This window comes from Globicephala melas, chromosome 5 (assembly GCF_963455315.2).
Source record: "Globicephala melas chromosome 5, mGloMel1.2, whole genome shotgun sequence".
In the NCBI taxonomy this organism is placed as follows: domain Eukaryota; kingdom Metazoa; phylum Chordata; class Mammalia; order Artiodactyla; family Delphinidae; genus Globicephala; species Globicephala melas.
The window spans coordinates 126,086,988-126,113,983 of record NC_083318.1 but is presented as its reverse complement, the minus strand read 5'-3'; the positions used below and the strand labels follow the sequence as shown (position 1 = coordinate 126,113,983).

The 26,996-nt window shown below is 36.3% G+C and overlaps 1 protein-coding gene across 2 annotated transcripts in view; it reads left to right on the top strand.

The window, feature by feature from the left end:
- The window catches only part of BMPR1B (bone morphogenetic protein receptor type 1B), a 418,596-nt gene that overhangs the window by 246,514 nt on the left and 145,086 nt on the right, over positions 1-26,996 (top strand). For both annotated transcript variants that reach the window (XM_030865647.2, XM_060299772.1), the window contains exon 2: positions 8,535-8,629. The gene's annotated coding sequence lies outside the window, so the exon portion shown is untranslated. The remainder of the gene's footprint in view (positions 1-8,534; positions 8,630-26,996) is intronic.

Sequence of the window (26,996 nt, the reverse complement as noted above, 5' to 3'; positions counted from 1 at the left end):
TTTAAGTTTAGTTTGGCATTAGTTGGTATGATGTCAAATACAAGTTTAAAAGGACATGCATTCTTTGCTATATCATTTTCTTGTTTAGTATTTTTCTTCTTTTAGTTTACATATTGAATACAACATTGTTTTGGTTGAAAAGAACAAATGACCTATTTATTAACTGTGCAGTCAATACTTCTCAAACTAATAATGGGTAGGTACTTACAATAAACTGGCAGCAGTAAAGGTTAGTAGACTTATGTATGATTTTCCTGTGGGGTCTCGGGAGCCCAGAGTATTTATTACTTGAGAACAAAGAACCTTAGAGTTAAAGGTAAGTGACTCTGTATATGGTATGACTAATAGTAGCCCTATAAAGGAAAAACAAGGAGGAAACCATCCATAGTTTGCTTGTAACTAGGCACACTGTAGAGTCAGTTTTCTTTCTCCTCAGTCATTTACACTGGAAGTCATATATTTCCTCAGGTCTTTTTGAAAAATGATGACAAGCTTGGGTTACTAACATTTTCCTGTTTTACTAATATTTGCCCCCGAGGATTGTCTCATTCTTTATGTTGTTGGATAAATTTGTAGTATTCATATCTCATAAGTTTGTCAACAGTGTATCTTAAGGTCATTCATTTCTTAATCAATTTTTAAAAAGTTTCTTTACCTTACTAAGCATTCTGTCGAAACTGCATGGGAATTCAAATTAAGTTAGTTTAAAAACGGAAACAATATACTAATAAGTCAAGTATTTCTATTCCTTAATCTTCCATTTGTTGATTAGTTCATTCATTTATTCAGCTAACAAGTGAGTAGCTGTGTCTGTGCCATATATAACTTGAAAATGTACTTTAAGCTTTACTTGGTCCTAGGCTTTTTTGAAATTGTAGTTACTGGAAAGAGTAAATGGCCAAACGACCAATAAGCACATTAAAAGATACTCAACATTACAAGTCATTAGGGAAATGGAAATTAAAACCACACTGAGATTCTACTTTATACTTACAAGTACTGCTATAATAAAAAAGATGATTACAGGTGTTGGTAAGGATGTGTAGAAATTGGAACCCTCATACATTGCTGGCGGGAATTTAAATGGTGTAGCCACTTTGGAAAACAGTTTGTTAGTTCTTTATGATGTTAAACATAAAATTACCATTTTACTTAGCAATTTCACTCCTGCTCTTTACCCACAAGGAATGAAAACAGATGTTCACCCAAAAACTTGTACATGAAAGTTCATAGCAGCTTTATTCGTAATAGCATAATAGTTCAAAAGTGGGAACAACCCAAATGTCCATCAGCTAGAATGAATGGATAATTAAAAAGCCTATCTTAGACAATGAAATACTATTCCACAGTAAAAAGCGGTACTGATACCCAGTGCAGAGGTACAAATATTAAACTCATTTTATTGTTGAGGAAACTAAGGTTATATAACTTACAAAGTAACTTGAGAAAGATGAAAACTCAAGTCGGTGTGACTTCAGAACACTCAGTCTCTACACAGGGATGAGTTGTTTTAAATCATTTCCCCCATCTGTCAGTCTCTTTTCTTTATGGCCAGACTTTTTTTTTTTTTTGCGGTACGCGGGCCTCTCACTGCTGTGGCCTCTCCCTTTGCGGAGCACAGGCTCCGGACACGCAGGCTCAGCGGCCATGGCTCACGGGCCCAGCCGCTCCACGGCATGTGGGATCTTCCCGGACTGGGGCACGAACCTGTGTCCCCTGCGTCGGCAGGTGGACTCTCAACCACTGCGCCACCAGGGAAGCCCAGTTCTTTGTATACTTTGGATAACAGTCCTTCATTAGATGTCTTTTGCAAATATTTTCTCCCTGTCTGTGGCTTGTCTTCTCATTCCCTTGATATTGTCCTTCTCAGAGCAAAAGTTATTAATTTTAATGCAGTTCAACTTACAAATTATTTCTTTCATGGGTCATGCCTTTGGTGTTTTATCTAAAAAGTCATCATATCCAAGGTCATAAGGTTTTCTCCTATGTTATCTTCTAGGAGTTTTACAGTTTTACATTTTACATGTATATCTGTGATCTATTTTGAGTTAATTTTTGTGGAGGATGTAAGATATGTCCACATTCATTTTTTTTGCTTATGGATGTCCAGTTGTTCCAGCACCATTTATTGAAAAGACTGTCTTTGCCTCATTGTTTTGCCTTTGCTCCTTTGTCAAAGATCAGTTGACTCTACTTAAGTGAGTCTATTTCTGTGCTCTCTTTTCTGTTCCATTGATTTGTCTGTTCTTTCTCCACACTGTCTTGATTGCTATAGCTTTATAGTAAGTCTTGATGTTAGGTAGTGTCAGTCTTCCAACTTAGTTCTTCTTCAGTGTTGTGTTAGCTGTTCTAGGTCTTTTGCCTGTCCATATGAACTTTAGTATGTGTTTGTTAATATCCCAAAATATAACTTGCTGGGATTTTGGTTGAGATTGCATTGAATCTATAGGTAAAGTTGGGAAGAACTGACATTTTGGCAGTATTGAGTCTTCACACCTTTGACTCTCTATGCATTCCTTACCCTATAGTCAAATCAAAGACAAAACCCTTTATTTTTTTTATAGGACATATCAGTCCTTTTAATTTTGGCCACTGATTTCCGCTGATTAATTTCTTCATCTCATCTTCTTGCTACCCCTTAGAACTCAATATTAAAATTCTGGGGCTTCCCTTGTGGCGCAGTGGTTGAGAGTCCGCCTGCCGATTCAGGGGACACGGGTTCGTGCCCCGGTCCAGGAGGATCCCACGTGCCGCGGAGCAGCTGGGCCCATGAGCCATGGCCACTGAGCCTGCGCGTTTGGAGCCTGTGCTCCACAACGGGAGAGGCCACAGCAGTGAGAGGCCCGCATACTGAAAAAAAAAAAAAAAAAAAAAAAAAAATTCTAGCAGTTCCTTGAGAGAAATGTAGGCTAAGAGATTCCTTTCTGACTTTGTGAGGGCACTGCTTAGTTCATTTCCTGACCTAGCCTGGACTGCCTCTGCCGTTTATTTAAGTAACTGATATAAAAGTAGTATGTGGTACTGTAGTCCAGTCAGATAGTTTTAATGGAATCAGTGTCCAGATTCTCAACTTCTGCATGAATTTCTCTTTATTAATATTGATCTGCCTAAGAGAAATGCTTTATTCACAACATTCTTTCTCTTACTTTACGAAAGAAGACACACCCTTATCCATCTGAAATCATACTATAGTACCTTGTCCTGGGATCGTAGAAAAATTAGCAATTAAACAATTTTAATTAATGTCTTATATTTTTGTTGTGGAGAAGTATGATAGAGTGAAAAATGAAAGGCTTTTAATTACAAAATACATTACGTAAGAATTCTCTGAGGAAATAAAATGGAAATAAAGGTCGAGAAAATAAAATAGTAATGTAAAATTTTCAGCTGTTGAAAGAAGAGTCTATTTGTGTATTTTTTAAATGGATAATCGTTTTATTACTGTGGATTTAGATTCTATTGAGTATTCTTAAGATAGTTGATATAAATTTTATTTTAAAATGTCAATATTTCCAATTGGGTGGAAATTAAATTATTTTCAAGTACATATTTTACCACAGGTGAAAAATTATAGATGTTAACTTGGTAATGTGTGAATGGTTATGTATTTTTTCAAAATTCTTTTAAGGGTCTGTGAATAAAACTAGTTGAAGACTACTAGCCTACTGTATAAAACCCAAGTTTTTATTTATTTTTAGTTATTTTTTTTAAGATTTATTTATTACTTATTATTTTATTTTTGGCTGCCTTGGGTCTTAGTTGCGGCACATGGAATCTTCGTTGGGGCATGTGGGATCTTTCATTGTGGCGTGCAGACTCTTTGTGGTCAGCCGGCTTCTCTCTAGTTGTGGCGAGCTGTCTTCTCTCTAGTTGTGGCGTGCAGGCTCCAGGGTGCGTGGGCTCTTTAGTTTGTGGCACACGGGCTTAGCTGCCCTGTGGCATGTGGGACCTTAGTTCCCTGAACCAGGGACTGAACCTGTGTCCCCTGCATTGTAAGGCAGATTCTTTACCGCTGGACCACCAGGGAAGTCCCTAAAACCCAAGTTTTTAAACCTGGTATATAAAACCCTTCATCACCTTTCTCCTTCTAGACTTTTTCTTTTTTTTTTTTTTTAATTTAAACATTTCCTGCTTCAAGTTATGTGCTTCGCTTTTCCTGCCTGTTTGTCTTTATTGTGTTATTCTGTCTCATCTTTGCCTCCCTTCTGCCTAATCATTTAAAAAAAAATTTTATTAGAGTATAGTTGATTTACAGTGTTGTGTTAGTTTCAGGTGTACAGCAAAGTGAATTTGTTATACATATATCCACTGTTTTTCAGATTCTTTTCCCATATAGGTCATTACAGAGTATTGAGTAGAGCTCCCTGTGCTCTATAGTATGTCCTTATCAGTTATCTATTTTATATATAGTAGTGTGTCCCAGTCTCTCAATTTATCCCTCCCCCTCTTTCCTCCCTGGTAACCATAAGTTTGTTTTCTACATCTGTGACTCCATTTCTGTTTTGTAAATAAGTTCATTTTTACCTCTTTTTTAGATTCCACATATAAGCAATATCATATGATATTTGTCTTTCTCTGTCTGACTTACTTCACTCAGTATGACAATCTCTAGGTCCATCCATGTTGCTGCAAATGACATTATTTTGGTTTTTTTATGTCTGAGTAATATTCCATTGTATATATGTACCACATCTTCTTTATCCACTCATCTGTCAATGGACACGTAGGTTGCTTCAATGTCTTGGCTATTGTAAAAAGTGCTGCAGTGACCATTGGGGAGCATGTATCTTTTCGAATTATGGTTCTCTCGAGTGTATGCCCAGGAGTAGGATTGCTGGATCATATGGTAGCTCTATTTTTAGTTTTTTAAGGACCCTCCTTACTGTTCTCCATAGTGGCTGTACAAATTTACATTCCCACCAGGTGTGTAGGAGGGTTTCCTTTTCTCCACACCCTCTGTAGCATCTGTTTGTAGATTTTTTGATGATGGCCATTCTGACCGGTGTGAGGTGATACCTCATTGTAGTTTTAATTTGCATTTCTCTAATAATTAGTGATGTTGAGCATCTTTTCATGTGGTTTTTGGCCATCAGTATGTCTTCTTTGGGGATATGTCTATTTAGATCTTCTGCCCATTTTTTTTTTTTTTAAATTTCATTTATTTATTTATTTTTGGCTGTGCTGGGTCTTCTTTTCTGTGCGTGGGCTTTCTCTAGTTGCGGCGAGCGGGGGCCACTCTTCATCGCGGTGCACGGGCCTCTCACTGCCGCGGCCTCTCTTGTTGCGGAGCATAAGCTCCAGATGCACAGGCTCAGTAGTTGTGGCTCACGGGCCCAGCCGCTCCACAGCATGTGGGATCTTCCCGGACCGGGGCACGAACCCGTGTCCCCTGCATTGGCAGGCAGACTCTTAACCACTGCGCCACCAGGGAAGCCCCTGCCCATTTTTTGATTGGGTTGTTTGTTTTTCTGATATTGAGTTGCATGAGCTGCTCGTATATTTTGGAGATTAATCCCCTGTTGGTCGCTTCATTTGCAAATATTTTCTCCCATTCTGAGGGTTGTCTTTTTGTTTTGTTTATGGTTTCCTTTGCTGTGCAAAAGCTTTTAGTTTCATCAGGTCCCATTTGTTTATTTTTGTTTTTATTTTCATTACTCTAGGAGGTGGATCCAAAAAGATCTTGCTGTGGTTTATGTCAAAGAGTGTTCTGCCTGTGTTTTCCTCTAAAGAGTTTTATAGTATACAGCCTTACATTTAGGTCTTTAATCCATTTTGAGTTTATTTTTGTGTATGGTGTTAGGGAATGTTCTAATTTCATTCTTTTACATGTAGCTGTCCAGTTTACCCATCACCACTTATTGAAGAGGCTGTCTTTTCTCCATTGTATATTCTTGCCTCCTTTGTCATAGACTAGGTGACCATAGGTGCACAGGTTTATCTCTAGACTTTCTACCTGTTCCATTGAGCTATATTTCTCTTTTTTGTGCCAGTACCATACTGTTTTGATGACTGTAGCTTTGTAGTATAGTCTGAAGTCAGGAAACCTGATTCCTTCAGCTCTGTTTTTCTTTCTCAATATTGCTTTGGCTACTCGGGGTCTTTTGTGTTTCCATGCAAATTGTAAAATTTTTTGTTCTAATTCTGTGAAAAATGCCATTGGTAATTTGGTAGGGATTGTATTGAATCTGTAGATTGCTTTGGGTAGTATGGTCATTTTCACAATATTGATTCTTCCGATCCAAGAACATCATGTATCTTTCCATCTGTTTGTGTCATCTTTGATTTATTTAAGATGCAGAAGTCTTGATTGAGGAATCAAGACTTCCCCCACTTCAGACTGGCTCAGGAGCTAGGGTTCCAAGCACCCTTGCTGCCATCCTAGTCTGCATCACTGTACTAACACGTTGTTTTGTCATTAGGCTTTTTTTTTTTTCCTTTCTTGAGCGTGAGAACTGTGTTTCCTCTTGGGCTCCTCAGCACCTCACTATATACCTCTCCTGGTATTAAGTTAATTTATTGGGAAAATGTTGATAATTGAACCAAACAAGGAATAGTCGATTTCAACTGTTAGAAAGTTAATTCTTATGCATAACTTTTTGGGGGAGTTAATTAAGCTGTTAAAGGCTATTTTTATTTTATGCTGGTTATTTCTCTAGGTGTAATATTTGCCCTTACTGATAAGGTTTTTGGTAAGATTTCATCTGAAAATCAGAGTTTGAACCTAAAAATGAATTTAGGAACCATTATTGTAGTAGAAGGGGAACAGAATTGTGAGCAATAAGGCAAGAACGTCTAGTTTTGACCCTGCCACAAACTTGCCATGCGATTGTGGGTAAATTAACTGGCCTGGAGGTCAGTTTTATCAGCTATTAAATGAGTAAGTGACCAGATTATTTCTTAAGTTTCCTATACTCTTGGTTTAACAAAGAGATGAAATTTCAATTAAGCAAACATATGATTTTTCTTGCCAAGAAGAATAAAAAATATGGGCTTCATTTATTTTTTAATCATTCATACCGTGGACATTATATTGACTATATGTAGATAATGCTGACCTTGTTTATATCACTACAAATTATATAGTCATGGCTTAGATTTTATCCTTAATTTTTTAAAAAAATAATATCTTTTTAAAAATTTTATTTTATTTTTGGCTGTGTTGGGTCTTTGTTGCTGTGTGCGGGCTTTCTCTAGTTGCAGTGAGCGGGGGCTACTATTCGTTGTGGTGCACGGGCTTCTCATTGCGGTGGCTTCTCTTGTTGTGGAGCACAAGTTCTAGGCACACAGGCTTCAGTAGTTGTGGCACAGGGGCTCAGTAGTTATGGCTCGTGGGCTCTAGAGCACAGTCTCAGTAGTTGTGGTGCACAGGCTTAGTTGCTCTGCGGCATGTGGGATCTTCCCAGACCAGGGATCGAACCCATGTCCCCTGAATTGGCAGCTGGATTCTCAACCACTGCACCACCAGGGAAGTCCCCTTAATTTTTTTTTTTTTTGCGGTACGCGGGCCTCTCACTATTGTGGCCTCTCCCGTTGCAGAGCACAGGCTCCGGATGCACAGGCTCAGTGGCCATGGCTCACGGGCCCAGCCGCTCCGCGGCATGTGGGATCCTCCCTGACCCGGGCACGAACCCGCATGCCCTGCATCGGCAGGCGGACTCTCAACCACTGCACCACCAGGGAAGCCCGTCCCCTTAATTTTTTAAAAAATAAAATAATTCAATTGTGATGATTGAAAATCTAGAAGTATTTCATATAACATGTTGATTCATATAATTTCCAGATTATATTTTAGCTTCTTTCACCAGATATTTAATTTGATCAGATTAATACTATACTTTCCTGGGCACTTCTATCATTCTGGAAATGAATTTATGTTGACACATTTCTTTGGGGCCGCTTACTCAGTCACTGCAGCCTTATTCAATGAGAAGCAATATTAAAAACAATTGCAAAAATGCTTTCCTATGTCTTTTGGTTATTCACAGTAAGTAGTAGTTCAGTTTTATAAAGTTTGATTGAATGGCATTTAGGTATGACTTTTATAAAGGATTTGAAATTGTGTTGTTTGGCCAAAACAAAGGCAGTATTTCCTTTCTTGTCTTTCACTCCACCCAGCCCCCCTTTTCTCCACCTGCTTGAGGAAAACTATTTCTTCAGACAAACCTCATAATTGCCCTTCTGTGCCTGATTTGGGCCTCAGGAAAGGCCCATAGCATCTGTAAAACTGGAAGCAAAATGGTATTTCCAGGCAGGCACAGGGTTGCTGGGTAGTGAGCCAATCCACAGCTTTGTCTGAGCAGCTGAGAACTTTGCTGGAGTATTACCACGGTGTTCAGTAACACAGACCTGTGCCATGAGCAAGTGAAGCACTGAGCACGTGTCAGGGTCAATATTTATAGACCACTACGTAGCTGCCTTGCAGGGAGAGAAAACGAGAGCGAGAAACGTACAGCCAGAGGGCAAGGAAAGAAAGACTTCAGTGGAGGGAACTTTAATTTCCAATTTTTTTCTTAAAAAATTCTTTTAATTATCAGGTTCGAACTTCTGCTGAATCACAACCATTTGCCGCTGAGCTATGACAAGAGTGGAAACAAAAAGTTAAACGAGCAAGCCTGCTATACGTAAGAAGGTAAGTAATTAGCCAGTTCAGTCTCGCTTTTACTGGTAAACTCCATCTCCCTGTTGGCTGCTCTACATCAGTAAGCAAAGGGCTGTGTGGCACATTAAAGCTAATGTGGAGGGGCTGCCTGCTGGTTAAGTGTTCTTGGTGGCAGTGTAGTTTCATATTCTGCTCTTAAGAATGCTGTGCACGGTCATAATACACTTAAATGGTGTGGGTGGTGGGAATGGCTCTTGAACACTGATTTCATGTTATGTCCTGTCAGTAAATTTCTCTTTCTTCATTCTGTCAGACTTGACGTCTTCTGATTGGTAAATTCGTGTTTACTTTTCATATTGCTATTAAAACATGAATATTAGTGAGTTTATAGTGGAGGGTGTTCTAGAAGTGGAATAGGGGAAGAATTCAGATGAATGTGTGAAGATGTTGTACACACTGTCAAAATGTGCAGGCTGTGAATGTGAGTAACATGGGGTCTTTTGAAAGGAAAGCCACTGTCCATTTGACAGCGCATTAAAGTGAAATAATGACTCCTTCTGGGAATGGAGAGAAGCAGGAGTGATGAAAAGTAAGAACAGACTTCTTCATCCAAGGTGCAAAGGACTCAGCATTTAGAATTTCTCTGCTTGTCCAAGTGACTTGCTAGGTTGGTTCCTTGCAAAAGTGGTTCTCTAGTAAAGATATTAAATTAACATCTTTTGCCCCACATCAGTAGTTTTTTTCCTGTCATCACAGGTAGAACTTTGACACATGCTTCTCTGTGTGACCGTAGTGCGATTGCATATTCATTTATCATCATTGTTTTGCATATCCCAGATTGATGTTAAAAGCAGTGGTGCTGAAGGGGACAGAAAGGAATTGTGTTCTATGTGTTTTCTGATTTAGAACACCCATGAAATTTATATACTTATGTGTTTCATGTCTACTACACATAACTCGGAAAGTAATATGTTGCTTTACTATAGGTGTAACTAGATAAAACTTATGTACTGACAGAGTGAAAGTTTCCCTGTTGTTGGTTTTTTAATTGTGGAAGAGAAGCATTAGCATGGTATTGAAAATGTTTAGCTTAGGTTATAGATGGCAATTATAGTTCCAAAGGGTTTTTTGTATTACATATTTAAGTTAAAAACAAATATAACATGAAAGCTGTTGTAGAGCTTAAACTGTAGAACAATAGAGATATAAGGGAAAGATAATACTCTGGCATAGGTTTTGTATTAGGGTTAATATTCAGGAACCAGCTTATTCTAAAATGGGATAAACCATGTCCAAAACAGCAGGTGGAATAGGTCTAAATGTAAAGTAGATATCTTAAAATGAGGCCCATAGTTGTAGAGTATCATTGTTGTTAAATCACATAAAATTTTAAAAATAATCCAGAATGCTTCAAAATCAGTTTTATTAATTCAGGTGTGCTTTAAAGCTAATCTGATCTCTAAATTTAAACTGTATTTTAACATTCATTTAATGCTTGTTTTAGCCTCTGCATCAAGCATTTTCTTTTTACTTTTTCGGGTATTGCCTACCCTTTTATTAATGGGTTTGATTTAGATTTTTGTCAATAATATGTTTATTTTGAAAATGCAACCATGGTTGATCTAGAATGGGCATTACTCAAATTTTTCTTTGCTACTGCCTTTGGTTAATATATCATGATCAATATTGTAATTTCAGTTCTTTATTTAATACCTTTTACTCATTCACTTTATATGTTGCATACATAACATGATATTCAATCAATGATAATTGATTTCTTATGCCTTTTAAAATTTGTTTTATTTTTATTTATTCTGGTGTTTTGTTTCTGAAGTACCCTGTGGAAACTTTTGTCAGAGAACAATCTAATAAAATTACTACAATAAAAATAAACTAAAGAAAGTCTTCCCTTTAATCAAGAGAGGAAACAGAGAATTGTGGTATTGGTTGACAGTGTCTAAAATGGGATGTAGTTTGGTTGAAGGCTGGTTGAGCATTTTAAAACTTGAAACACCATCTCAATATTATTTTTGAATTTAATGTCAATCCTGATATTGGTTATTCATCACATTTGTAAATAACATTTCATATGTAGACATATAAAAATGGTTAGGGGATCTTTTGTATCATGTTTTAACTATCTGTTGAAGTAAGATTAGTGAATTTAGCTCGAAATGTTAATATTAACCTCCTAATGGATCTCACTGCCCCGGTCTCATTCGCTGTACGCCCAGTCCATATGCTGTACTACCCTTAGAGGGATCAGTTTCCCACCCTGATGAACTCTTCACTTCCTGCTAAAGCCCTCCCGTCCCTGGCTCTCTATTGCTTGTAGATAAAGGTCAGCTTTCTTGGCATGGCGAGTCTGATGAGCTGCTTCTTCATCTAGCTGCTACTTTTGCTCTATATTCATCTTCCGCTGTTCCTTCTGGGCTGTTTTTCACATCTCGCTTTTCTCCACCCATGAGAGTATTCCCCTCCCCTCTGTTTTATGCTCCAACATTATTGAATATCTTGTATTTCTCAGAACAATCCATACTGTTTTACTCCTTTCTGGAATTGTTTATGTTGCTTCCTCTATCTTGAAACACCCTCTTCCTGGCCTTTGGCTTTCAGCCTCAATGAAGATATCCCTTCCCAGATGCCCTGCCTGTCCACTGTCAGCCTCTGTGGTTTGGTCTCCTGTACAGACCATTGTCACAGCACTTCTGCAAAGTCGATGTTTTTTGTTTTCCCTTATGAGTTTGTGAGTTAATTGTAGCCATGTTTTAAAATTAATTCTTCTATGTTCCTCCAAGACCTAGCCTAAAGCAGACATTCAAGAACTTTAAAGAAAAAACTTATCATATTTATTTTAAACCTACTTTTCTTTATAGACTTTTTATTTTAATATAATTTAAAACTGATTAATTGGATTGAAGAAGTCCCTTAAGTGGTTGGTAAAGTCTTTTGAAACAATACCAATACTTAAAAAATTCATTTCTCTTTCTATCAACAATTATAGTTTTGTGTGTTCATCCATGCAAGTAGATATTTATTGAACTCATAAACCATTTGAATGGCAAGTTCAAAATTATATTGGTTAGCACATACAAATTCGGGATATATAGCCTGCAGATGTTGTTTAGTTAATTTCATGAAATCTGTCAGCAAAATCACCTAGTCGCTGCACCCACATGGACTGCTGTGATAAATTAAATGATGCTCTAGCAAATTGAAGACAGTGTTACACCTTCCAAAAGGCCCAGAGTGAATTTCGGGAGAGAATAGGTCCATCCTCATGTATCCTAAAGATACAGAGTGGAATGACTCTCAACGTTATGAATAAAGTTACACCTCCTAATTTTATTTCCTATTGTAGAGAAAGTTAGGCATTTAAGGAAGTAATAGAAAATCATGGCTTAAAAAATTCTCAGACCTGAAAGGTGATACTTCAGTTCAGTCAGAAGAAGAATTTTCTCCTCAAAATAGAAATATTGAAAGAAAAGAATATGTCAGTGTTTTAAAAAGTACTTGAGAAATAGCAGCTGCTTCTTTTAGTTCTGATACTCAATAAAATTTTGTTTTGTCTTTAATGGTGTTTTATTTCCCCACCATACATAAAAATACAAATTATTTCATATACAAAGTAAGTATACAAGAATCAAAGGTAAAGCTTTATGCACGATTTAGAATAATTCACAACTTTTCTTATTTTGATTATTTTTACTTCTCGGTGTGCTCTGCTAGTGGTTTCCACTGCTGTTGAAGCCTTATAAACCTCTCCCAGCTATTGAATATGACTCTTCTGTTTGTTTAACCTTGAATTGTATCTGTCTTAGGAATGAAAACAAGATTGGTATTTTCATAGGGAAATTTTGTAGCTTTTTAATTTGCTTGGAATGGACCATAATTCAATCTGTAATTTTTCTTCAGATTTATTTTGCCCACATAAGTATTTCTAGTTAAATAGGTATGGATAAGGTGCCTTACCAAAGAGTTATAGGTATAAATTTTATGTATCTTGCTGGCTTATCAAGTAATATAAGCGTTATAAAACTGGAAGGGCAGGGGTTTCTATGGTCATGGACTTAGAAATGTACCTTGTTCCCAAAAGCCGGTGATGAGAGAAACCTGAGTTTGCCTCAATATTAAAAGATTACAAATGTAGAAAACAAACTTATGATTACCAGGGGGTAAGGGGGAGGAATAAATTGGGAGTTTGGGATTGACATATACAGACTACTATATATAAAATAGGTAACTAATAAGGACTTACTGTATAGCACAGGGAACTCTACTCAATACTCTGTAATGGCCTATATGGGAAAAGAATCTAAAAGAGAGTGGATATATGTATAACTGATTCACTTTGCTGTACACCTGAAACTAACACAACATTGTAAATCAATTATACTCTAATAAAATTTTTAAAAAAAGATTATAGCAAAACCAAACAAAGGCGAAAAATAGCACCACTACCACCACTAACCAGAAGAGGTTAGAGAACTTTGGTTGGAGTGAGGCATAAATAATTTTGCCAGAACAATCAAGTATTTTATTATTCGCCACTTAGCTGGCCAATCAGTGTTTTTCTGTAGCTATGGATGGCATAGAATTCATAGAACATGAAAGGATAAGAATGAATTAATCATGGAAGTGGAACCTTCAGACTCTTCTACTTCACCTGTTTTATTTTATAGATATGGGCAAATGTAGTACAAAGTGTTAACGTAACTTGCCAAACATCAGCTTTTAAAGTAGCTACTTAGGATTTTGATTAAAAAAAAATACATATTTGTAGGCCAGTATTTTATCATTGTGGCTTTTCCCGTCTGTTTGTAATTGCTCTTTTTATTCTGTGTATTGCATGTAAAGCTTAATAGTTGTATCTCTGTGTTTTGTATTGTATTAGACTCCTTTGCATTGTTTCATAACCCCTGAATAATTACTGAATAATAATAATAATAAATAATAATAATTACTACAGCCAGTAATTATTGCTTCCAACTGAGATGGAGGACTTTTCTACTCATAATCATAGTTAAATATATATATATTTTTTTAATTACAGATACCCTTTCTGGCTTTCCTGATTTCTCCCACTCTCTTTGGTAGTACAGTTAAATTTATGCTCTCATAAACATTCTCCTTTTCAATAGAACATGGCAGATAGTCCTAAAGCAAAAGACAGAAACAAATTTAATACTTTGATTCTAAGAGCTTCTCATAGGGAATATATAGTTATATATTGTTCTACAGCTTTGTTTTAAGATGTCTCTGGTTTCCGCAGCTGGAAAATTTTTGATTACAACGAAACTCAGAGAACCAAATGTGCTTTTCTAGATTATTTTTCCTTTCATCTAAGAGTCTTTTAAAATGTCAATAATTAAAGGGGCAGAGAGGAGCAAAACAAACTTGTTTTGTACATGTCATCTTCTTGTAAGACTTTGCTTCTCTAAGTGCTGTCCCCACCACTCCCAAAGAAACTGGAGCTCTTTGGTTCCTTCCATTCTCATTAATATTAAGGTCCCTGGAAATAATTGCTTGTATATTTAAAGATGAAAGAGTTTTTGAGCAGATAGCTGAAATCTTTGTTCTCAGCCTCAGCCTACGATTTCTATACCTTCTTCTCTCCTCCTCGCCTCACTCAAAACAAAACCAAAGTGATTGCCTCTACCCACCTCTCCAGTCAATGAAACATGTCTGAATGTTCCTTAGTAAATATTTTCCGTTGGATTGATACTTTTCATTTCAGATATGTATTATCTGTCTTCTCAAACTCTTGCTGCTAAGAGATTTATAATTGTAAAATCTTTGCTAACATGATAGTGGAAAGTGATATTTTATTTATGTTCGTAATTACTAGTTAACATGAATCTGAGGAGATTATTGGTTATTATTTTAATTTTTATGATTTATCTGTTTATACACTTATTCTTTTTTCAGAGGCTCTATGTCTCATTGGTTTAAAGAGTATTTTTCTTTAATCAAAGAGTCTTGATTCTTTAAAGTCCTGTTAGTTGTAACTGTTTTCATAAGCTTTTGATTACTTGAAAATTTTGTTTTATGTGGTTTGAAATACAAGTGTGTTTGAAATATCTTAGTAAAGCTAAACAATATTTTCTTCATCTCCTTCGAAACTTAGAATGCTCTTTACAATTCAGAAATATGAAAAAAATTTTCTACATTTCGATGGTTTATTTAACTGTTAATTCTATGATTCACAAGGAATTTATTAACTAATTACTTCAGTACTTTTGTTGAATCATTAGTCCCCTTTTTTCTGAAGTCAACTTTAACTTGTACTTCAGTGGTACAAATTTAAATCTTTGTGTTACCTCTCAATTTGTATTCCATTTAAACTTTATCTCTAAGGAATAAAAGTTCATGTTTCTTATTAAATAAGATTTAAGCCCTGGAACGTGTTAGGGTGTTGTGGGACTTGTCATGTTCCTTGAAATTACTGTAGGCAGGAGGCTGCATTTATTACTTACGTTAAAGCAGACATAATAAGAATATGAATCTGTGTGAGTGAGAATTTAGGCATTAATAATTGTCACCATTTATCAAGGGTTTCTTGAGAATATATCTGGCCTTCTACCATGGACTGTAACTATATGATTTCATTAAATCCTTGTAACAGACCGTTGAGTGACCTATTCTGATTTCTTTTTCAGGATAAACTGAGACCCCAAGATGTAAAGTAGTTTGATCAGCCTCACATAGCTAATAAATGATAGGGTCATGATTTAAACTCAGATCTGACCAAAGTCCATCTTTTAAGGAATGATTGCCAAATAGAGAATTTATGCTTTTGCCATGACTGTTAAGAGATGCAGGTCTCTAGGGGTCAGATGGCAGGAACCTTCCCAACTTGGGTCCATCTATGAAGAAATCAACTCAGGAACAATGGCTTTCAAACTATAGAGGCAAGTCAGTGAAATCAGCGATGTGAGGAACCGTCTATTTTTTTGGATTAGTGCTGAAGATAAAAGAATCTCCAGATGGACAGAAATAACCCTATACTTTAAATCAGTTTAAAATCTGCTAATTTTTTTTTTAACTCCTTCAGATTTTCATACCGCTATTGATTTTATAATTGTCTTTCACTCCAAGCCAACTTATTCAGTTCTCCCTCATAGGCTTAACACACAGCACCATTCCCTCCTTCACATACCTGCTTATGACCTTAGCAAGGAAACTGGCACGGAGCTGCCAGGCCAGCAGGCAGTGACTGTTCCATCTGGGTCTCTGTTTTTGTAACTACAGGTTTCATTCAGGGAAGACATGAGTCTCCCTAACTGGCAGCCTTTGCTGTCATCTCTGTTTTAAGCTGCTCAGTTAAGGGACTCACGGTTGTTGTGGTATTTACAGCAGGAAAGGAAATTCTAGATGTTTTACTATCATTAGACTCAGTACTTATGCGCTAATTGGTTACCTGGAATGGTGCAAAAGGATAGCTTTATCTGCTATGAATGGACTTAACTCATAAATATAGTTTGCGTTTGTTTATGTCAGAGGCGGGAATTCCTATATAAAAGTTTATACAGAGACATTTTCCATCTTAGTTGTTTGTTATACATTAAGCCATCGTGAAGGAATTTGTTTTCCTCTTTAACTCAAGGCAAACAATTTTGCTTAAAGATAATGTAGGATTTTTTTTCTCCTTGGGTCACTCTGCCCTTTGTTGATACATTGGTGTATCTGTGCCAAGATTTACAGTACCGTTTATTGGAGTTTTGTTTATAGCCCTGCCTTGAACACTTGAAAATAAATTATACCTTTTAGTTAATAAGCAGGTTTTTCTTATATTATTACTTGGAAAAGTATGCATTAGTCAATATCTGTAATAATTAACAGTCTTAAAAATTCTAAGTAGTTATTCATATTATTCCTCCTTTTTTCATTCATCTTTTTTATTTTTTTAAATTTTTATTTATTTACTTATTTGGTTGCGCTGGGTCAGTTGCAGCAGGCAGGCTCCTTAGTTGTGGTACGTGGGCTCCTTAGTTGTGGCAGGTGGCTCCTTAATTGCAGCACGTGGGCTCCTTTGTTGCGGCAGGCAGGTTCCTTAGTTGTGGCTTGTGGGCTCCTTAGTTGTGACATGCAGCATGCATGTGGGATCTAGTTCCCTGATTAGGGATCGAACCCTGGCCCCCAGCATTGGGAGCGTGGAGTCTTAACCACTGCGCCACCAGGGAAGTCCCTCATTCATCTTTTTTAGTCTCCTGTTTTACTTAAAGATGATAAGAACTGCACAGTGTATAGTCAGAACATAATTCCATAAATGCTTTCACACATTAATTCTGCACTTAAATATTGGCTTTTTCTGTATGTAAAATTCACTTGATTGAGAGTCTCTCACTTTCTCATTTCTCTCTATACCACTTTTAACTTCAGCAGCAGATTAATATATCATTATTCACAGTAGTAGCTTAGCTTATAACCTTGAAATTTATTTCTGTGTTTGTTATCAGAGGCTTGTTGGCAAATCAGACTTGACAATAATACAGAAGGAAAGCATGGTGACCTAGGACACACTGTTCTACTGAAGTAATTCACGCTTCTTTGTGTAAAGATTTTTGTTTATTTGTCTTAAATTAGCCAGCATACAATGTGTATAGTCTTTTGAGTTACTCATTAATACTCCATATGTAATGTTTTAAAATTATTATTGGTAGAAATAGATGATTATTTAGAATGATTTTTTTTTCTTGTACTGTTGCAGTTTAAAGCAGATTGGTACAGCTCTCAAAGCACAAGTATGAGCTTAAAATATGACTGTGAAACCATGTGTTCTTAACTAGGGGAGCCGGCTTTTTTGGTCAATTTGAAGCTGTTTGTTTTTAATTGAAGTATAGTGAATTTACAATGTTGTATTAGTTTCTGGTGTACAGCAAAGTGATTCAGTAATATATATCTCTATATTTTTTCAGATTCTTTTCCATTATAGTTTGTTACAAGATATTGAATATAGTTCCCTGTGCTCTACAGTAGGCCCTTGTTGTTTACCTATTTTATATATAGTAGTTTCTATCTGTTCATCCCAAACTCCTCGTTTATCTCCCCATGCGTCCCCACAAACTTTCCCCTTTGGTAACCATAGTTTGTTTTCCGTATCTGTAAGTCTGTTTTGTATATAAGTTCGTTTGTATCTTTTTTTTTAAGATTCCACATATAATTAGTATCATGATATTTATCTTTCTCTGTCTGCCTTACTTCACTTAGTATGATGATTTCTAGGTCCATCCATGTTGCTGCAAATGGCATTATTTCATTCTTTTTTATGGCTGAGTAATATTCCATTGTATATATGTACCACATCTTCTTTATCCATTCATCTGTTGATGGACATTTTGATTGCTTCCATGTCTTGGCTCTTGTAAATAGTGCTGCAATGAACAATTTGAACCTGTTCTTATACTGCATGTTCCCTCTTATAGAAAAGAAATGTGATATTTATGCTAACATGATTTCAATTTCTTAATAATTTAAACTGCATATGATTTGCCCAGAGGTTGAGAATCAATTTTTAAAATTTTGGTTAAATTTTAATACAGTATTTTCTGTGATATACGTGTGTTTCTGTTTATTAACTATATATTGTCAGTGGCGTTAATTGATGCTTTTAGAGACATAAGCATACTTCAGATCAAACACTGGTTTGCAGATACTGTAAGGCATGTGGAACACACAGATAGCTGTTGTCCTCTGCACTTCTACCCCATACGTACTGTAGGAAGGCTCATTTCTACATGTTGAGCAGTTCAACAAACAGGTTGACCTGGGATGACCTGGTGGCCAGTACAGGATCACCCATCTAGCCCAGAGCCATGCAGGCTATCGCTCCCCTCTCTCTTTCCCACTGTCTCTTCCCTCCCATCCCGCTTCCCCACTTGTTACTATCTTCCTTTCCCTGCTCCCAGTTATCCATCATATTAAATTGTTATTGATTTTAGCTTCAGCATTTTTCTTACCTTCTATCTTTCATCTATTCCCAGTTATTTCAGAAAACATCTTTTTGTGCAATTTGAAGAAAACCTTTCCAGTTTTAACAGAAATATTAATGCCTGGAAGTAAGAGAAACTTGTATCATAAAATGTTAAAGTGCAGGCTTCCCTGGTGGCGCAGTGGTTGAGAGTCTGCCTGCCAATGCAGGGGACGCGGGTTCGTGCCCCGGTCCGGGAAGATCCCACATGCCGCGGAGCGGCTGGTCCCGTGAGCCATGGCTGCTGAGCCTGCCCGTCCGGAGCCTGTGCTCCGCAACGGGAGAGGCCATAGCAGTGAGAGGCCCGTGTACCGCAAAAAAAAAAAAAAAAAGTTAAAGTGCGATTAGTGTATTTCACAATTTCCCTAAAGTCATTTACTCTCTGGTTTTATAATTAATGATAACTTGGTCAACATTTTGTTATGAATAGTTGTATTTATGACACTTTCATTTAACCCTTACTGTAATTCTGGGAGGTGGTTATTATTGTCCCTATATTTAAGATGAGGAAATAGAAATTCAGGGTTAAATAATCATGCCTGTGATCACACAGCTTGGAAAGTAGGAGGCGTAGGATTGGAACCGAGTTGTTTCTGACTCTAAAAGCTTTACAGTATAATATATGACTTTCTTTTAAAATAGGTAATTTCACTTTCCTACTCCTGTACATGTCTAAAGTTTGAGAAGTAGCACAGCCGGGCAGATGGCTTCCCAGTGTAACAGAGTTCCAAACCAGAGGGCAGCAAGTCCATTTGCTACAAGGAAGACAAGGCTCTCTTGATATTTACCAACAGGAAAAGCAAATCTTATTCTTAGTGTATTATTCTTGTTTCCTCCAAAGGTTTTCTCACTTTTGTAGCTCTACCAAGGTTTCTTTATGCAAAGAGATAACAAAGCAAATACTTAGGAAGGTATATTCTTCCAAATAAATCAATGCTATGCTGCAAGATGTTTTTGAGGCAGATTAAACCTTCATCTGTAAACTGTACACTCTTGATTTCAGTTGGACTCTAATAGACTTTCTCATTAGTTTTAAATCACACTGCGATGCCATGGATTCTTAGATCACACCATTATAAAAATAGATATTTTCAGATTATTTGGAGATGAGTTCTGTTGCTTGTATAGATTAACTTTCTACCTTTGCCTTGCTCTACTTTTCAGGAACTTTATTAGAAATTATGTGGGGGCAGGAAATAACATTCAAACAAATAAATTTTATTTTTCGTCTAGTTAAGAAACCTGTTTTTTTTTAATTTAAAGACTTGATATCAAAGAAATTAAAACTGTAGATAAAACTGACCTTTAGGAATTACCTGTTGATTTTTTCCATGACTGTTCTAACCCCATATTTGTAAGATATAATTTAAGGTTATAAATTGTAACTTCTGTTTGCAAAGTGTTTTACATTTTAAAAGCATTTTCATACCCAGTGTTGCTTTTGACCTTTTGCTCCCCCAAATGCTTTGAAGCAAATTATATGCATCTTATGGATGGAAAAATTAACATGAAGTGAGGGTGGGGTGAAGATCCTAGACTGAAAAAAGCAAAGTGTTTTGACCTTACCAGAATAGTTATTGAACTTGATTAGCTTAATTGTAATATACAAAGAAATAAGTATGTAAGTATATGTTAACCCACACCAGACTCTAGTAGAAATAATGAGTAGCAGGTTTATGTCATTTAAAAAAATTATGAGAGTGTTAATACTGAGAAAGTTTTGTAAATTTAATTTAGTTGTTTCTGAAATGGAGAAAGGAATTTAATGTTATTATAGTGGCAGAACAGCTGTATTGAGTTTGTGGAATTATGTGGGAGTCTAGTTTGAGAACCACTGAATTATCACATAAAATTCTTAATCAGTATATACTGCAGTAGTAATATTTTCCTCAAGATTTTCATAAGCTGTGTTGGTACATCAATAAAGAGTTTATAAGGAATACAGCCCTGTTTAAATAAACTACTGAATGTTGTCTTACACTGTATGGGGTAAAATGATGACAGTATGACTAGGAAGAGTTATATAAACTATATAAAAAGTCATAAGAATTTGAATGGAGTGAATTTATCAAATTGGTTTTCTTTTCTCAAAACTCTATTTGTTCTCACTTTCATCCTCTATAATGGTATACGGGGGCTTCAACTTTAGTGCATCCATCTATGCAGAAATCACCAGCCCATCTATCCTCTCTTCTTTTGAATCCCAGTGAGCCGTGAGTCTAAGTTGCCACTGTAATCAGTGATTAGCTATTCATATGGAAAACTATAATTGATCCCTACTCACTTCATTTCATAAACAGAAACAAATTCTGTATGGAAGAAAGAATTAACTATGAAAAACAATACCATTTTAAAGTATTTAGAAAAGGATATATTTATTATTTTAGAGAAAGATAAGAATTTCTTTAAACCTAAACAGCAAACCATAAAAAGATTAATAAATTCAACAGGCTTAAAATTTAAAAAGTATGTTCATCAAAGAGTAAGAAAGGTTGAAAACTGGTTTAGTGTGTAGAAGATTCTATAAATTAATAAAGTAAAATCAGCCAATATAAAAATGAACAGGAATTTCAAAAAGAGAAAATTCGGATAGTCAGTGAACATGTGAAAGCCTCATTAATAGTTAGAGAAATGTAAGTTAAAACTAGAGTGATATGCTGTTTCATATCCATCATGTTGTTGAAAATATAAAAGTCTGAAATATACCAAATGCTGGTGTGGATGTGAAGCAACAGGAACTCTCATTCCCTGGGAATGGGAATGTAAAGCGGTACCGTTGGATTGGTGGTTGAGATTGAGCATAGGTATACTCTTGCTCAGCAGTTCCGCCCCTAGGAGTATTTCCTGTGGAAATTTCTTGCTTGTGTGCCTTAGGAAACAGGTACAAGATTATTTTTTATTGTAGTCTCGTATGTAATATAATATAGCAAAGCACAAATAAACAAATTTGGAAACAACAGAGAGTAGAATGGACAAGTTGGGGAATATTTGTTTACAGTGGATTTAACATAATAGTGGAAACCAGTGAATCTGGATGACTCCCCAAAACGTAATGTTGAATGAAAAAACAAGTCACAAAGAATACATACAACATGATTCCAGTTGTACAAACTTTGATCAGAGGCAAAACTGAGTAATATATTTTTGTGGAATCATTATATATGTGCTCTAACTATATAAAGAAAATCAAGGAAAAAATTAAAACAAAACTGAGGCTGTTGAATGTTCCAGTAGGAGTGAAGGAGTTGGGTCCAGGGAGGAGCCCAGAAAGCTTGGGTGATATGTAAGTGGGTGATCTTTAAAAATTTTATTTAAAAGTATCATTATTAACAGTTATGTATTATAATTGATGTATTATTATAAGCAATGGATTTATATTGTAAGTAACATTGTAAGTATCATTAATATATTATTAAAATGTAATTATGTAAAGTGCACACATATGAAATATTTCATCGTACAGTAAAAACAATTGGAGGAAAGGATTTCTTCCTTTTTGTCTTCAAAAAACCTTTTAAGTTTCAAGTTAATTTTTATCCGGGTATGCTACTTGGCCTTTATTTATTTTTATTACAGTTTTAAATTTTATTTTATTTATTTTTTTATACAGCAGGTTCTTATTAGTTATCTACTTTATATACATCAGTGTATACATGTCAATCCCAATCGCCCAATTCATCACACCCCCACCCCCACCCCTGCTTTCCCCGCTTGATGTCCATACGTTTGTTCTCTACATCTTTGTTTCTATTTCTGTCTTGCAAACCAGTTCATCTGTACCATTTTTCTAGATTCCACATATATGTGTTAATATACGATATTTGTTTTTCTTTTTCTGACTTATTTCACTCCATATGGCAGTCTCTAGGTCCATCCATGTCTCTACAAGTGACCCAATTTCGTTCCTTTTTATGGCTGAGTAATATTCCATTGTATATATGTACCACATCTTCTTTATCCATTTATCTGTAGATGGGCATTTAGATTGCTTCCATGACCTGGCTATTGTAAATAGTGCTGCAATGAACATTGGGGTGCATGTGTCTTTTTGAATTATGGTTTTCTCTGGGTATATGCCCAGTAGTGGGATTGCTAGGTCATATGGTAATTCTATTTTTAGTGTTTTAAGGAACCTCCATACTGTTCTCCATAGTGGCTATATCAATTTACATTCCCACCAACAGTGCAAGAGGGTTCCCTTTTCTCCACACCCTCTCCAGCATTTGTTGTTTCTAGATTTTCTGATGATGCCCATTCTAACTGGTGTGAGGCGATACCTCATTGTAGTTTTGATTTGCATTTCTCTAATAATTAGTGATGTTGAGCAGCTTTTCATGTGCTTCTTGGCCGTCTGTATGTCTTCTTTAGAGAAATGTCTATTTAGGTCTTCTACCCATTTTTTGATTGGGTTGTTTGTTTTTATAATATTGGGCTGCATGAGCTGTTTATATATTTGCAAATATTTTCTCCCATTCTGATGGTTGTCTTTTTGTCTTGTTTGTTTCCTTTGCTGTGCAAAAGCTTTGAAGTTTCATTAGGTCCCATTTGTTTATTTTTGTTTTTATTTCCGTTACTCTAGGAGGTGGGTCAAAAAAGATTTCGTGATTTATGTCAGAGTGTTCTGCCTATGTTTTCCTCTACGAGTTTCTGAGAGTCTGGTCTTACAGTTAGGTCATTAATCCATTTTGAGCTATTTGGCCTTTATTTAGGTGCATGCAAGTTTGAAATTTTCCATAGTTTATACTTAGTACAACTCTTTTGCCTGTTGGCTCTAATGTCCAGGAATTGTCTCATTTGCACTGATTTCTCACTGTGTCATGATTTTCTACTGATAGTATTGTTTTCCAGTGGTGCCTATGTCTCACTGGCTTTTGGTCCTTCGTACATTCGTATTTCTTTAGCTCATTGATTCCCATGAGTTCAGTGGCAGGACTTTGAGCCCTCTCTTTTCAGGTTACTTTTTTCCTACAGTGTTTCTGGGGATCCTCTGGAATTTCCATATTTGTTCACACACATGCCAGGCTACTTTGGGGGCCGACACTATGGCCTTCTACAAAGCTGCCTTTCCTGACTCCAGGCTGCCATCTTCAGTACCATCTTTAGGGCTCTCTTCCTCGTAGCTGAGCCAGACCCCTTCAGTTGGGAGGTGTTGCTGCTTTACATCATTGCTGTTTATCACTATGCTCTAGGTATTTTTGCTGCCACCGTTGATAATGGTGATCTTCCCTGGCCACCAGGTTATTTCTGCATCTCCAGACTGGTTGTCTGCTTGTTCCAGATTCTGGGGTGTGAGGTCTTGTCCGGTACCCATCAATTCTCACTAATGCTTGGACCCTGACAGTGTACACTTTGCTGCAAATTGAGAAGAGGAATAGCTGCCTTCCTGCTGTTGTTAATCGCTCTCGTTTTGAGGACCTACAGCATGTTTATTTAGGCCTTAAAGAGTTACAGATTTTGTGGAATTGTGTGTTCTGGTTTCACCTGTGTTCTTATGGAACACACATGTCCCCGAGCTCAATGGATCAGTAAGGGTTATATTCACATTTATCGAGTTATTACCAGAAGCATTACTCTCTTCTGAATCTCGGGTCTTATTGCCAACTTTAACTTGCTGCTTCATTTCTTCCCTATGGATAATTCTCTCTCAGAGATCCTGCTTCCAACTTAAAAATTTGCTTTTAGAAATTTTGCTATTCTGTTGTAGCTTCAGCCCTGAGATCGATTTATCAATCAGTCAGTCAGTGAATCTCAGTCTCTTCATCTCCTTTCCCCCCACTTCCTTCTTTCTCTTGCTTATACACACATATACAACCCTAGATTCTCAGACCTTCAGACATGCCTGTATATATCAAACTCTTCTTGTGGATCAGGTTTAAATTATTTCTCAGGTGGTTCCTCAGGCCCCAGATAAATCTGGTGGTGCACTACCTAGCTGGAGAGAATTAGGCCCTAACATCTGTGTCACTGCATGTATCAGCATCTAAACCTTGAACGCAGCCTGGATCCCAATAAATAACAGTAACCATTGTAGCAACAGAAAGCAGCAGCAAGGGTAATTACATTTTATACATTATTTCGTTTAAATTGTATTAAAGTCTACAAGGTAGGTTTTATCATCCCAGTTTTATGGGTGATGTAACTGAGAGTCAGGTAACGTAACCGAAATTTGGATAAATGGTAAAAAGTGGAGCTCAGCTACAAAATAGGGCTAGTTGATTTGAAAGCCTGTGCTCTTAACCATGAGATTAGATTAAAAAAATTTTTAACACAAATTCAGTTCAGCACATTCTTTAAAATGTGATTTCAGGTACTGTTAGCTTCTTGTTTTGAATATATCACCAAATATGTATTTTTCTATAAGAATATAATAATTTGTTTGAAAATAATAATGCAGAGTGGTGCAGTTTATTTTTCTGGGAAATGTTCAATTTGATGACACTCTGTTGTATTAGATGATACTCTGTACTTGAGAATCCATTCTGTAACAGTTAGGTATCCTGTCTACTAAACTGTAATCCTCAGAAGCTACAGTATTTCCCCAACCAGTAAAACCTCTTTAGTCAACATTTGGTTACTTTGTCATTAAGAACTGTTAAGCGTCCATGAAATATTGCCAGTAAGTGTAATCTTTCAGTAAGCTTTCCCCCTGCATTATAAGTGGTGTATACTTCTGGACAATACGGAGCTTCATTTTGTTGAGCTTGGATCGTCTTGTAGAATGCTTCAGGGAAGATTGAGAGTGATGAAAACTCTGTGAGCAGAAATATGCATCTTTATTGTAACATTTTAATGGAAAAAATTGAAATGATCTAAATGTTCATCCACAGTAGAATAGATAAATCACTGTATACATGAATAACTCTAGAGTTATGCACGTAAATGAAGAAACTTGAGTTATGTTTATCAACATGGATTAATCATTAAAATATAATATTGAATAAAATAAAATAAGCTACTGCAGGACAGACACATGGATTGTGTCATTTATAGAAAATATTTTAAACATTCCATAAAGAGTATATATGGTTTATACTCATATATTCGTATGCATATACATGCTGTATACACACATACATATATAGATAATACACATACACACACACATACACACATTCAAATATGTCTGACAATGATAAACAGCAAAATTAGGGTAGTGATTACCTGTAAAAGGAGGAGGAGGGTGTATGAGATTGGGATTGGCTGTACAGGGTTGTATCTGTAATGTTTGCTTTTTTAATCTTGATGATAAACATGTGTATTCATTACATTCTATGCTTTTGGCATTACCAAAATGTTTCATAGTAAAAACCCTGAGCAAACAAATTTTCAACTTTGGGATGACTTGGCAAAATCAATATCCTTCCCCAAACGTACTGATAGGGTACTTAACTTTTAAAATAACCTTATTTTCTTATTTTGTCAAAAAATATAATAAAGAGAAGCCAAAAGGAGGAGGAAGAGAAAAATGTGGACTGCATGCTTCCTTTTCCTTTTCCATTTTGCTCCATTATATTACTGCGTACCTCACAAATGGTTTCATAAATATCATATTTCCTCAGTTCCACAAAACCAACTTCAATTTATTATTAGCTTTTCTGGAAGGGGAAATTCTACTGTACTAAATATATGTATATGCATTACACATATACATATATGTGTTTTAAGATTTCATTAATGAAATATATTAATATGACTTACGTGTATGAATATAAATTAAAGAATAAGTGAGTATATTTTCCCAAATGTTGCTGGAACAATTGCTACCTACCCAATTAAACTTGAGTTTGTAATGAACCTTCATGCCCCAGTGGAACCAGGCTCATTTTGCTAGTCTTTCTTAAGTTAGGATGGATGTTTTAAAAAAACTATTTCTGGGGCTTCCCTGGTGGCGCAGTGGTTGAGAGTCTGCCTGCCGATGCAGGGGACACGGGTTCGTGCCCCGGTCTGGGAAGATCCCACATGCCACAGAGCGGCTTGGCCCATGTGTCATGGCCGCCGGGCCTGCACGTCTGGAGCCTGTGCTCCGCAACGGGAGAGGCCACAACAGTGAGAGGCCCGCACACCGTAAAAAAAAAAAAAAAAAAAAAAAAAATTATTTCTGTTTGTCAGCTAATCTATTTGAATGAAAGCTGTCTAGGCTGCTGTTTTAGTGAAATATGTGTTAAGTTATATGTTAGGTTTTCCCTGTGTGACTCATGTGTACCTGAATACCCCAAACAGTCCAGCTTATATACAAGAACATATTGTTGTACCTGCAGCATTGTAGACGTTGTCATCTACAACTGCATTTTCTTTCATCCTAAGGTGAATGTTCTTTCACATATTACCAATTATCTTATAAAGCATACATGGATGTTAAAGAAGTAGAGTTTCTTCTTCCCAAAAGAGAACTCAAAGTAGATTAAAGTTGACTTCGTGTAATTGAAA